Raw genomic sequence first — 14,804 nt, 5'->3', positions numbered from 1 at the left:
AAAATAACAAAATTACATGATGCAGGTTCATCACTCATCAGATTATTTATAATCAGGATTTACTTTTCTAGGATAAGAAATCGATTATCAGTGAAATTAAAAACACTGTGAAAGGTACTTATACAGGAAATCGTGAAATTTTAGACACATGAAATTAAAGACGTTTACAGTATATATATATATGCAGTAAAAATACACATTAACCACCTTATAAACCACCTTGTAAATGAAGTTTTAAATAATAAAATGTAAATTATAATTAACTTAGACAAATGTATGCTGGTGCCTAAACCATTATTCATTTAAAAAATAAAATGAAAATTATAATTAAGTTAGAAAAATGTAGGCTGGTGCCTAAACATCTTGGGGCCTAAGCGTCTTATCAATGAAGGGCCTAAACATCTTGGGGCTACCCTTTTGAGCTGCTAGCGGCAGAAGTATGATGTACTTCTGCTGCAGAAGGTTGTTGAACTTAGCTGCATTTTAATTGCAATAAATTGTGAAACTGTAGAGAACGGGTTTTTTTTGTTAATTATCTATATTTTTTTCTAAAAAATTTATACAATATTCCTTCAAAATGGTAAGGAAGCTGGTGGTGCATGTTAATCAAATGCTGGACAACTCCCCCCTTAATGTCCTTCTGATCATTTACAGCTTCGCTCTCATATAGAGTATCCCAAATTATTGCTTCCATCATTTTTAGCTCACCGAGACGAAGTCATGGGGAGCTTATGCTATACCCTCGGTGTCGGCGTCAGGACCTGGTTAAAGTTTTTGTTGCAGGTCCTGTATCTAAGTTATTACTTGTCCTATCTTCACCAAACTTGCATGGATGATGCATCTGGACTTATGGACTTGAAAGACTTGGATGCTGAATCTGGGTCCTAAATTTCAGATATATTTTAATCGAATTAAACAACGGGTTATATACACATCATGGCATTAATACAACTTGAAAACATGTTGATTACCGAATATCAGAACATGATTAACGATGCTATTTTATATGAATTATGGTTATAATCTAGGGAAAGCATGAGATGTTTTATTCATAGTGTTTAGTAAGGACCTGTACCGGGAGTGAAAAAGTTGCCGATTTATATGAAAGTTTTCATGCCATAAAATCAGGTATTGTTGTCTTGAATATTGCGTACCAAAGAAATCAAATAAAACGCAGCTCATTGAACCTTTAAAAGCAATAACCACAAGCAAAAACGTATATATACTAGCGGGATAGGAATCTTTAATTCTATATTCGCCATGTTTACTTCCCATGCTAGCATGCGAGCCTTGACAAGTTTATAGAACTATGTTCAATCCCAGTAACATTTAATGGTTTTTAAAGTGATCTGGTTCGACCATCGTTGGGGAGGCACTGTACCCGAGAACTTGTGTCTCAACTGGTTAAAAGCACCGAATGTTTTACCAAAGATCACACATATTTTCTTTTAAAGTTTATATTTTCAAGCACTGCGATTGGATCAGCTACTCGCAGCTGCAGCTAATCATAAAATGAAGCTTGTCACCAAGTTTTCGTAACGAAATCTGCCAAGGGTTTATGGGGAGCAAAGTGGACCGAAAACCCTTGGCTAGCGAAGATGTTCTATTTTGGGTTGTGTATTGAAAGCTGAAGCTGTTGAGGGGGCACTTCAAAACAGATAATCTGGACATTTTTCATATTAGAATAGCGGATAATGTTGTTTGCATGAGCACAGAGGTCTATATGATTATTGAAATATTAAGCGACAGGTGGTGCAAGCAAAAACTTGGGACAGAGTATAGTATATGATGATTCCATTTCACTTACAATTATAATCACAATATCGTAATGGCTGCAATGCCTTTGTCTGATTGCTAATTGATAATTAAATTGGTTATACTCATAGCAATTGAAAGTAATAAGTTAGATGTTCTATTTAGATTTCATATGTTTCCTAAATTAATTCATTGGGTTTTTTTCAAGAACATTTTATACATGTATTTGTTAATAATAAATAATTCAGGAATTTTCAACAAAATGAAAAAATCCGATATATTAACCACTTTAAAAAAAATTCTCAAGGAGCACCAATGGAACAGACTGTAAGGAATTAAGAATGCTGCAAAAAGAACATGTGAGGAGTTAAAATAATATGTTTTGATTTTTTCCCACTTTATAACAAGTAAATTTTAGATCACCTACTAGTGATAGTCAAGGACTTGATTACTTGTTGACATCCCTATTCAAAATATTTTTAATTATTAAGAACTGCAATTCTACCATTTGGAATATTATTTATCGAATAAGGAATCATTCTTCGAGTATTATGAGGCGATAATTTTGGTTGGGGCGTGGTCAAATCCAATAAAGCCTGAATGGCTGTATGATAGATTTGACCTCACTTCGACCGGAATCATCACCTCATAATATTCAAATAAAGAGTCTTTATTACTTATACATGTATTTATATTGTTTCCAATTTCTACACTTTAAAACAACATAAATTAAAGTCACTATTTCTTTATGTAGCACCTGTTATGTAATACAATGCAGCCATATGTTTCTTGATTATGCTATAAGACCTGCCCATTTTGTGTCACTCATCATTTATGAAATGATTATGTTTTATGCTTCAAAATTGATTCGTAAGGCATAAAAAAGTTGTTTGTTATCACTTTCCCGACCGACCCTAACTTTTTTACGCCGACTCAAAACTTTTATTAAAAGAATTTTGATGGAAAATCGTTTATTTTCATTTTTATCCAATTTGGAAGAAAATTACTCAAAATTTTGGTCACAAAAACGCTTGTAGCAATTACTCTTTTCAAATCAGTGTAACTCAAATGTTTTGTTTCAAAATGGATGTATGTTTCCTTGTGTTGTAGATACATGTATTAATAATACTTTCATCACTGGCAGAGGAAGTATCTGTCTGATATATTATATCATTTTTGTGTTTTCTTTAGACCAGCTTAATAGTCAGGAAAGATATTAAAAGTATTTCTCATTTTTTACCATTCAGCAGTGTCAGTATCTAACTTGCATGTATGGATAATGCAATATTAAAGGAAAAAAAATATTTGAAAAAATATGAAAATTTTTCGAACGACCGACCCTACTTTTTTTCAGCATGAAAGCGGAAACAAACAATTATTTTTTTTTAGGCCAAATGATATCACAGACAAATACAGTAGAAAATATAAATGTTATGTATTAAAGCATTTACTTTTAGTTTTTGACACAACTACCACTGAAACAGCACTGGCTTAAATATTTTATTGACTTTATAAAGCTACTTTGATTAGAGTTACATGTAGCTGCTTTTATTAGACTTATGGGTAATGTTACTCAGGTGAGCAATGTGACCCATTGGCCTCTTGTTGAATACAGGATAGAAGTGTATATATAAGTTAGTTCTTTATACAAAGTACAAACATGTGTTTAAGATGGTAGTGTGTATTTTCATTAGAATCAGACAATCTTTGAATTTTAGGGCATATACTGAAAGAATTTGTAATTGAAGAGTTTTTGTTTGTCATTTAATCATGAAACTTGAAAACTTTAGTGATTTATAAATTTTTTTAAGTGGACATGTATTTCTAAATAGTACGGATTTCATTTTGTTTAATTAATAAACAGCATTGTTTGTTAACGGGAAAGAATTTTAGAAAAAGAAAATGTTCTATTGTATAATGTATGAAATGTGTTTTTTAAAATTGGAGTAGAATTCTCATGGTCTAAGTTTAGAATTTTTGTTCTTTTTTTTAGGACACCTTAATCACTCAAGTGACTTATTGCCATCTGTTTTTGTTTGTCATGTTGTTCGTCAGTTCCAAACTTTTAAAACATTTCTAACTTCTTCTCTGGAACCACTGAACCAATTTCAACCAAATTTGGCATATAGTATCTATGGCTGAAGGGTAGTAAAACTTGTGAAATTCATGGCCCCTGAAACCCCCCACCCCACCCCCGGGCCTGAGGGGTGGGACTAAAACCATCAAAATTTATGCAATCATTAAAAAATGTTCTTTACGCCTGGATCTCAAGCAGTCGAACTGCTGGCATGATTGTTATAAACATTGAGCTCTCTACCAAAATTGTGAAATTCATAGCCCCCGTGTCAGGAGTTCTTGCTCTAGGGTTGGGCTCTAATGATTATATAGTGAAAATACATTAATTCTTTTAAAATCTCCTCTCCTGCTCCTGGTATTTAGACATTGAACTTAGTAATGGCACATAATTATGATGAAGAAGAATGATTCCTAAAAAAAAATGAATTTTATGGCCCCTGGGTCAGGGGTTCTTGTGTTAGGGCAGGGTTCTACTAATTACCTAGTGAAAAAACAGTAATTTTTTTAAAGTCTTCTCTGCTCCTGGATATTAAGCCCATCAACTAAGTACATAGTTATGATGAGGAAGAGTGCCTCTTTCAAAATAATGAATTTCATGGCCTTTGGATCAGAGGTTGTAGTGTTAGGGCACGGCTCTTATGATAATATAGTGTAGGGTGGTGTAATTTGGACCGATTATTATTAAGGTGTTCAGCTAACCAGTCTTCTAGCAATTGTCAAGTTGGCAATTATCCAGATTTTTTTTCTGCACTGCCATATAAATGCACATAAGAAATAAGTTTCTTAAAGTATTAAAAGGTTTTTTTCATTTATTCAACTAAATTGTACACTAAAACCAAATGGTGCCTTCCTGGTTTTTGACAAATCATTGCAAATATATAACATTTAACATTGCTTAATCAAGATATGGTGGTAAAAATATCATAAGGTATAAAAATTCACCAAATATGATATTAGCTAGGTTTTCCCTAACATTTTATTTGGAGACCGTACCCGATAAAAATTAAATTTATGTAAATTTAATTTTTGTTGGACTCGGTCTCCAAATTAAATGTAAGTGATAAAATTGTCATTTTATTGCAATAAGTAAACATGATATTGCACCTGATTTGGTGGAGCATTACACAAACGGCAGATCGACGGATATGGTGTTGGTTTGTTTGCAAACAACCATACCATAGGTAATCTTGTTTCAAATGGGAAATGAAATTGATAAAAGTAAATTTTATTATATTTAGGGGTTTGCTGTTAATCAGTTGTATCCTCGCATTCAAATAATTTTTTAATAGACGTTTGACTAGATTTTATACAAGACAGTATGGATGAAAACATCCAGACTTGCTATCAATGACCAAAATTTTCTTAATCAGTAAACAGGTTAAAAGTCTTTTGAACAGGTCTATTTCCAAGTAACTTTAAGTCCTACTTAAACACACTTAATATATTAAATTGATCTTGAGATGTACACTAACTAGACATAATAATATGATGCGAGAGTTGCCATACTTATAAATCACGTTCGTCGAGGTGAGCTTCATAATCTTTGATTACCTGTGTTTAAAATATGAAGTTTTTTTTGCAGATCGATTGTACATATATCAGAATGTTCATAGTGCTTGGGTTTTGAAAGCTCAAGTGAGCTTTATTGATCACTTTTTGTCCAGCGTCCGTCTGTCTGTAAACTTTTACATTTTTGACTTTTTCGCCAGAAGCACTGGGCCAATTTTAATCAAATTTAGCACAAAGCGTCCTTATGTAAGGGGATTCAAGTTTATTAAAATGAAGAGCCACGCCCTCTTTCAAGGGAAGATACTAAAAAATAATAGAAAATTTGTTGGTATTTTTCAAAAATCTCAAAAACCATTTGACCAGAAAAGCTGCAACTTGTGTGAAAGCATCCTCAGGTAGTGTAGATTCAAGTTGTTCAAATCATGATCCCCGAAGGTAGGGTGGGGGCCACAATTGGGGGGGGGGATTATTACATAAGAAGATATAGATTAAATCTTTAAAAATCTTCTCTGAAACTGATCAGCCAGGAAAGCTGAAACTTGTGTGGAAGCATCCTTAGGTAGTGTAGATTCATGTTTGTTCAAATCATGATCCCCAGGTGTTGAGTGGGGCCACAATGGAGGTTTGAATTTTACATAGGAACATATGGAGTAAATCTCTAAAAACCTTCTTCTCAGAAACTGATTGGCCAGAAAAACTATTACTTGTGAGGAAGCATCTCAGGTAGTGTAGATTCAAGTTTGTTCAAATCATGATCCCCAGGGGTAGGATGGGGCCACAATTGGGGTCAAATTTTTACATAGGAATGTAAAGAGAAAAATCTTTAAAAATCTTCTCAGAAACTGATCAGCCATAAAAGCTCTAACTTGTGTGAAAACATCCGTGGTTAAGGTAGATTTAACTTTGATAAAATTATGATTCTTATGGGTAGGGTGGGGCCACGGGGGGGGGTTGAATTTTCAAATTTGATTATATAGAGAAAAATCTTTAAAAATCTTCTCAGAAACTGATCATGTAGAAAAGTTGCAACTTGTATGGAAGCAACATCAGTTAGAGAAGATTCAAGTTTGTTCAAATCATGATCCATGGGGGTGGGGGGGGGGGGGTGTCCAAATTTTACATAGGAATATGTAAGGAAAAATCTTTAAAAATCATCTTCTAAAACACAAATTGTTTTGAAAAGCTCTAACTTTAGTCAGTTCCGATAGTGAGGAATAAAATTTGTCAAAATTATATTCTTCAGGAGTAGGGTTGGTCCACATGAGTGGGGGGGGGGGGGGGGGGTAAGATGGGGGGATTCCAATTTTTCAAAGGAAAACATTTAAATTATTCATAAAAACTCAAATGTTCTCAAGTTAAGAAGTTCTTATTTTTATCAGAGAGTATAGTTCTTGTACTTTGAATTTTTTTGTAATTTATTAGAAAAATACAACAATATTTTTATTTTGCACATCAATTGTACATCTATTGGAAATGTACGGAATCCCGTTCAGACGGTTCAGGTCATACTAGTATCTTAAAATGGCTGAGGATGCATGCCATACCTAACTACACTTAAGGGATAAATCCATTGCACTATAAAGCTTCAAAAAGGATTTCATCAGCCCTGTAATTATAATGCACATCAATGTACAAAAGCCACACTGCTGTTACTCAGGTGACCGATTAAGCCCATGGGACTCTTGTTGAACTTGAGCCTAGTAACAATACATTTGGAAAGAAAATTACGTCGTCTTAAAATTACTTTCAGTCCAAGTTAAGGGTTTAAGGGAACATATACTCCTTCAGAATAATGAATCTTGAATTTAATCACCACTGTTTTGGTTTTTTTCTTGTCATTTTGTAGATGCCGAAACGTAAAACATTTGATGGCAGGAAGCAGAGGGAGAAACAAAAAATGAGAATGAGGGAGAAGAGACAGCAGTCTCGGTATCCAGACACTCCTCCCAATGAGCTGGTTGTAGAGTCCAGTGTTTCTGTTGAACCAGTTGATGGAGCAATCTCTGCTCCCCCCAGTAATTTTCTGGGGCAGGTTTCCATGGGGTTTCCTAATAGTAAAAAACCCCTGGCCAGAGTGCAGGCCTCTCTTCGCGAGAGAATGCACTCACCTGCCTCGAGGTTGCCATCTCCTCGAGGAAGTCGTCTGTTTGTCCGTGAACAGGACAAGGCACCGTCCCCTGACTCCCCAGCGTGGGTTTGTGCTCCACCGAGGGCACCTGGACTGGACACCGTGCACGTGTCTGGTCCAGCAGGTCAGGCGCAGCTGGATACCTCCAGGGAGGAAGAGACCAGCAGTATTCTAAAAGATGAGGAAACCTTAACGAGAAACAAAACGGATACTGAACGAAAAACAAAACGTATTCTGAACGAACACAAGATACTAGAAACTATATATGAGAACCAGAACAATGATATATCAGAGGAAATATATGATGAGATATCAAAGAATATATATGATGAGATATCAGAAAGTATTATAGAAAACCAGTGCATTAAGATATCAGAGAATATGTATGACAGCCATAATGAGATATCAAAGAATCTTAATGAGAATGAAGAGAGTGAGGTTACAGAGAATATGAATGAAAAACGTGTAACTGCCATACATGTGAATCTGTATGAGAATCAACAGACAAGGACAATGAAGGATATAAATGGCAAAATAGAAAATGAGAATGATCTTGAAGTAAATAAAAATGCTGGAAGAGGGAGAAAGAGGCAAAGGAATGTTATTGCATCACAAAGGAATAACATGCTAGGAAATCTCAATGACAATGAATTTGCTTGTGGAAAAAATTTGATAGTTAAGGCTAATTTTCCAAGTAATGAAAACTTTAATTTTGTCTCAAAAAAAGTAATTCAAGGGACTTTTCATCAGGGAGACATAATGTTTGGAGAAAATGCTGGTACTCAGTGTGTTGCAAATTGTCTGGCAAGTATTTCTTATCACAAAATGAAAAACACAGTGTATTGGACATCAGAAGACATGGACCAGATACTTATTACAGGCAATGAACTGTACACATTTCTGCAAAGAAGTTCATCTATAAATAATACATACTTGTTGGTAGAGGAATTACCACAACTTTTTGAATGTTTTGATATGTCATATGTTTTCAAAGCAGATGAGCCACTGACCAGTGTGATTTTGCCAAGTGATGAATTGAATTATGCAGATTTTCATGCCTTGCCACTGAATGAAGCATTAGATATATGTCTTGGAGAGACGGATGGTTGTTTTGTTTGTTATGGAGGAAACTCTTTTTTAATTGGCAAATTTGAACATGGTTTTTTTCTGTTTGATTCTCACTCAAGGTCTGTTAATGGAATGGTGAATGAAAATGGGAAAAGCACAAGAATTCTTCTAGCTGATCTGGGACAGGTGTATATGCATGTTCATTCTTTAGCTATTTCAATGGGATACTCGTCGAACGTGATTTGTAATTTAACTGGGGTGTATTGCAAAACTGCTGTTATGACAGACACAGATAGTAATTTTGAATCACTTGTTAGGACTGTTGATGCAGAGAGAGAGTCAAAAGGGAACAATAAAATGTTGAAGAATGATGATTTTATGATTTTATCTCATGAAATCGAACGGTTTATGTTTTTGCCTCTAAATGAAGATGTCAAAAGGAATCTGTGTGAACAACTGAATGTTCCTTTAATGTGCATTGAAAATGAACATATCCCTCAAGTTGTAGAAAAAGAATTAACTTCACCTGCAACAGAAAAAGAAATTATTGGAGATGGTAATTGTTTCTTCAGAGCAGTTTCCTATAGTGTATCAAACTCAGAAGATTTTCATAGTTCCATTCGAAGTGCTGTTTGCGGACACATGATGACAAATCAAGAGTTATTCAAAACATTTTTACGTAATGGAGAGGGGTCTATTGAGAGTCATCTTTCTGCTTCGTTGATGAGACAAGAAGGGACATGGGCAACTGAGGTAGAAATTTTGGCTATGGCACACTTTTTGAGAGTTGATATTTTTACATATTCTGGAGGTCAATGGCTGAAGTTCTCGGGGGACATGGTTACCAAGTGTCTGAACAAAAGACGTGGAGCAATTTATTTGCATCATTTACATCAAAACCATTACAATGTTGTGATTTCTATGCATGTCAACTTGGAAAGAAATGAAACAGTACTTATGCATGAGAAAATTGAAGAACATTTTATGCAAAGGAGGAATATCAGGAAATCTTCATCAAGATTAACCTCTTATGAAAAGCAGAAAAACATAAAGAGAGAGAAATATAATCAGAACCCAGTACTACGAAACAGAAAATTAGCTGCAGCGGCTCTTAAATATAGAGAAGACAAGTATTACCAATCATTTGTGAAGGAAAGATACAAGGAAAAATATAGATCTGATACCAAATGCAGAGAAAGAAGTAAGAAGTTGTATGACAAAAATCGAGATGTTAAGAGAGAGATAAGCACAGAGAAATACAGAAGAAACACTTCGCATGGTGAAGATGTAAAACTGAGAAGCAAAGAGAAGTACAGAACAGATCCTGTACACAAAGAGGAGATGAAGAAAAGAAGTACAGTGAAATATCAAACTAATGCAAAGCATAGAGAAGAGATGAAAAAGCGAAGTATAATTAAATACCAATCAGATGAAAAACACAGAGAAGAGATGAAAAAGAGAAGTATAATTAAATACCAATCAGATGAAAAACACAGAGAAAATGTTAAGATTAGGAGTAAGCAGATCTACAATAGTGATGAAGCTCACAAAAAGCGTGTAAATTCTGCAAGTATTCGGAGATACAATACTGATGAATCATACAGGAAAAGAAATCTTAGGAAAAGGTCAATGAAGTATGAAACAGATGATGGCTTCAGAACAAGAGCAAAAGTCTATAGTAAAGAAATGTATGCATCAAGTTCTAATGTCAGATTAAAGAAAAAAGATGCATTAATACAGCAAAGAAGAGCAAAAAGACAAAAACTAGATAACGAAGAGGAAGTAGCAGCCTTGTTTAGGTGTAAAGTAAAGGAAGGCATTAATTACATATGTTGTTGTTGTAATCGGCTCTTGTTTGAAAATCAAGTCCAAAGATGCAATCCCCCATCTTATGAAAAGAACACAGAAGCAGCATCAGCAGCCGAAGTCTGCATACAGACAAAATATTTGCATCAGTGTTCAGAATTTTGCCTTCCGAACTGTACAAGATCATCATTGTGGATTTGCTTTACCTGTCATAGGAAGATTCTAAAAGGAAAAATTCCAGCAGAGGCGACCGTGAACAATTTGATTTTGGAAGATATTCCGAAGGAACTTTCCGACTTGAATAGCCTCGAAAGACACCTAATTGCATTACAAATAACTTTTATGAAGGTAATGGGGCTTCCTCATGGTGGTCAGAAGAATGTTCATGGACCGGTTGTTTGTGTGCCATCAGACATGAAAAAGGTAGCAAATCTACCGCTGAAGGAAGATGGAAATTTGTTGTTGCGTGTAAAATTGAAAAGGAAATTAAATTACAAAGGATATTTTGAATATCAGTTTGTAGACCCAAAGCACGTTTTTGCTGCCTTAGATTACTTGAAACAGAATGGTATGCAAGTGTTACAATAGACAAGAATTGGAAAGAAAATGATTTTGGTGAAGAAGTTACAGAAGTAACAGATGAAGTACAATTAGATGATGTAGAACACCAAAAATTAGCTACTGACACCTGTTTACAGCCACTGGATATTGCACAGGGAGTTTTAGATCATTTCTTTGATGACATATACAGTATTGCACCTGGAGAAGGTAAGAATCCTGTTCGCATGTTGCAAGAACCAGGAAATGAAGCTAAATCCTTTCCATACCTTTTTCCTAGCGGAAAGTTCTCATGGAATGACGATAGGCCGGAAAGGATAACGTTATCTAGATATTTCAACAACCGGTTAATGAATGCAGATAACCGATTTGCTAAAGATACAAGTTACATTTTTTTCAGCCAGTATTTGTCAGAACTGAATCAAGTAATAGAGAAAACTCAAATCTCAATTCGAAAATCTGTCACAAAGATTGGGAGTGATAAATTAGTTACACCAGACATGTTACAAGATCCGGAGACCCTTTCAAAGCTGTTGAGAAATGACGAGGCATTACGCTTTATGCAGCCTATTCGTGGAACACCGGCATATTGGTCTGCAGCCCAAAAAGATCTCTTTGCAATGCTGCGGCAGTTGGGAATACCTACATGGTTTTGTTCGTTCTCTGCTGCTGAACATAGATGGAATGATTCTATTAGAACAATTTTACAACAACAGAATGATCACAGAGATCCAGATTTGTTAGATTGGTCTGAAAAAAACGAAGTACTAAAAAGTAATCCAGTTACTGTTGCAAGGATGTTTGAACAGAGATTCCACGTGTTTCAGAAAGATGTCATTTTATCGCCATCGGAACCAATTGGAAAAGTTATAGACTTTTTTCAGAGAGTTGAGTTTCAACAAAGAGGATCGCCTCACATGCACTGCTTATATTGGGTTGAAAACTCTCCTAAAATTGATCAAGATGGCGAGGAAGCAGTGTGTAATTTCGTCGATAAATATGTATCTTGCGCAGTTCCTTTGGAGGAGGAAGATGCTGAGCTAAGAAGCATTGTGCTTGCTGTTCAACAACACAGTAAAAAACACTCCAAGTCATGCAGAAAGAAGGGCTCAGAGTGCAGGTTTAATTTTCCTAGACCGCCTTCTGTACGCACATTCATCACTTCACCTGAAACTGATGAAATAGATCAAAATATTGAAACAGAAACAAAAAATGAGACAGAGAAAAGGGTTGCTAAAGATATGCTAATGCGTGTCTGGGATGAAATGCAACTAGACAGCAATTCATCAAGCACAGTGGGCGAAATCTTCAATGCATTGGGATTGACGCAAGAACAATATGAAACAGCATATAACATGATTACAAAAAAGAAGGCAATTGTTCTGCAAAGAGAACCGTGTGAGCTCTGGACCAACCAGTACAACCCATGTCTATTAAGGTGCTGGGATGCAAACATGGACATTCAATTTGTTTTAGATCCATTTAGCTGCATTGTTTATATCATTTCTTATATCTCAAAATCTGAAAGAGAAATGGGGATGTTGCTGAAACAAACAAAGATAGAGGCCGAGGAAGGGAACTGTGAAGCACGCCAAACATTGAAGAAAATTGGGTCTGCCTACTTAAAACATCGCGAAGTGAGTGCACAAGAAGCTGTTTATCGTGTCTTTAATTTGAAAATGAAAGAGTGTTCGAGGAAGGTTGTTTTTATACCAGTGGGAGAAAACCCAACCCGTTTAACCAAACCACTTTCTCAGATAAAACGAGCCACACATAAGGAGAGAGAAGAAGCCAATGACGATGGAAATGAGGAAGAGGATTTATGGATGACAAATATTGTTGAAAGGTATGAAAATCGACCAAACAAGATAATGTTTCACGACATGTGTTTGGCTCAATTCTGTTCAGAATACCGCGTTCTTGCAAAGTCTCAGGTTCCAAAGACTCCAAATGAAAATGTATTTGAATTGCAAAATTCAAAGGGATTTGTACAAAAGAGAACCAGAACAAAACCAGCTGTAATTAGATACCCACGGTTTAGTGTTGACAAAATGTCTGAAAAATATTATCAGTGTCTCCTACAGCTCTTCCTGCCTCACGAGAGAACAACTCAATTAAAACCAACAGGTTTTGATCTCTATCAGACATTTTATGAGAATGGCCATGTTAAAGTGAGAAATGATAAGACATTACAAGCAGTCAAGATATTGGTCGATACAAATCATGCAAAATTTGCAGAAAATGAAGAAATGATAGCGGACGCACAAGAAACATTTGAGACTATCGGAGAACCGCAGGATGCATGGGCAAGTTTATGTCCAGAAACTGAATTGATACGAAAGGAATGTATTGAAGAAAGAAGTACACTGAATGTGTTGGATGATCATGTCGATGAAATACCGGAGATGGAGACCGAGGCAAACTCAGCTGATGTCATGTTCAAAGTCCAACAAAATAACCAATCCAGAGAAGAAGCCTTGCAGATAATCCAAAACCTAAATGAGACACAGAGAAACATCTTTTATTATATAAGAGACTGGTGTATAGAAAAATCAACAGGACAAAACCCAGACCCCTTTCACATATTTATAACAGGTGGTGCAGGTACAGGAAAAAGTCATGTTATTAAGGCAATTCATTATGAATCCTCACGTTTGCTTGCAAAAAGCTGTCGACGCCAGATAGTTTATCAGTTCTGTTGTCTGCTTTCACAGGAACAGCTGCATTCAACATTGGTGGAAATACAATTCATCACCTTTTTGCATTGCCAAAGTATATGCGTCTACCTTATGAACCATTAAAAGAACAGATTCTCAGTGAAATAAGAGTACAACTTCGAGATCTGAGTGTTCTGGTAATTGATGAAGTGTATATGGTTTACAAGAGACTGCTGTATTATATCCACGAAAGATTTGTGCAAATAAAAAAAAGCAAAAAGCCGTTTGGAGGAGTCAGTGTCATTGCGTTAGGCGACTTTTACCAGCTCCCTCCAGTGAAACAACGTAAAGATGAAAGACTCTACAAAAGCAACATTTCATTTCCAGTTGATCACTGGCAAGAATTATTCAAAGTTGTCGAGTTAACAGAAATCATGAGACAAAAACAGGATGTACCATTTGCAGAAATTCTTAATTCTCTCCGTACACGAGAATTGCGGGAACCTCTTAAAACTGACACCTTGTCCATGCTTCATGAATGTGTTAGAGAGGGACCAGAGGACGTGTTGCATGTATATGCTACGAACGACGAAGTAAATAATTTCAATCTTAAAATGCTGCGTAAAAGTTGCAAGGAATTTGTTGAGATTGATGCTCGGGATTTCGAAAAAGACACAGCAACAGGGAAACTAACACTGAGAAGAAAGCCTATATCTAGATCAAAAACGGACGGTCTGTCCAGTTCCCTTTTGATTGCGGTAAATGCACGGGTAATGCTTACTCGAAATTGTAATGTAGAGGACGGACTTGTAAACGGTGTCATGGGAAACATTTCAAATTTCATTTTGAAAGACGGAAATGTAGATCATGTTCTTGCAGTTGGGGTGATATTCGATAACAAGAATGTTGGAAAACATACTGGAAGAAAAACATCACAGGGAAATGTTGTTTTAATCGAGAGGGTGCAAGAGGAAGTGGTGGAAAAAAAATCAAAATCATATGTCAGACATCAGTTTCCTCTACGATTATCATGGGCGTGTACAGCTCACAAGGTCCAAGGAATGACTGTTGACAAAGTCGTTGTCAATTTAGACCGAACATTTTCTGCAGGTCAAGGATATGTTGCGCTAACAAGAGTGAGATCCAAAGACGGATTATTCATCGAAACCGATGATGTCAAAACATTAGAGAAAAAGGTATACGCTGATGCTAAAGTAAAAAATGCCCTTTTTGATATGAAGTTGAAG

Source organism: Crassostrea angulata, chromosome 6, assembly GCF_025612915.1.
Source record: "Crassostrea angulata isolate pt1a10 chromosome 6, ASM2561291v2, whole genome shotgun sequence".
Classification (NCBI taxonomy): domain Eukaryota; kingdom Metazoa; phylum Mollusca; class Bivalvia; order Ostreida; family Ostreidae; genus Magallana; species Magallana angulata.
Note: the sequence above shows the minus strand (reverse complement) of the source record.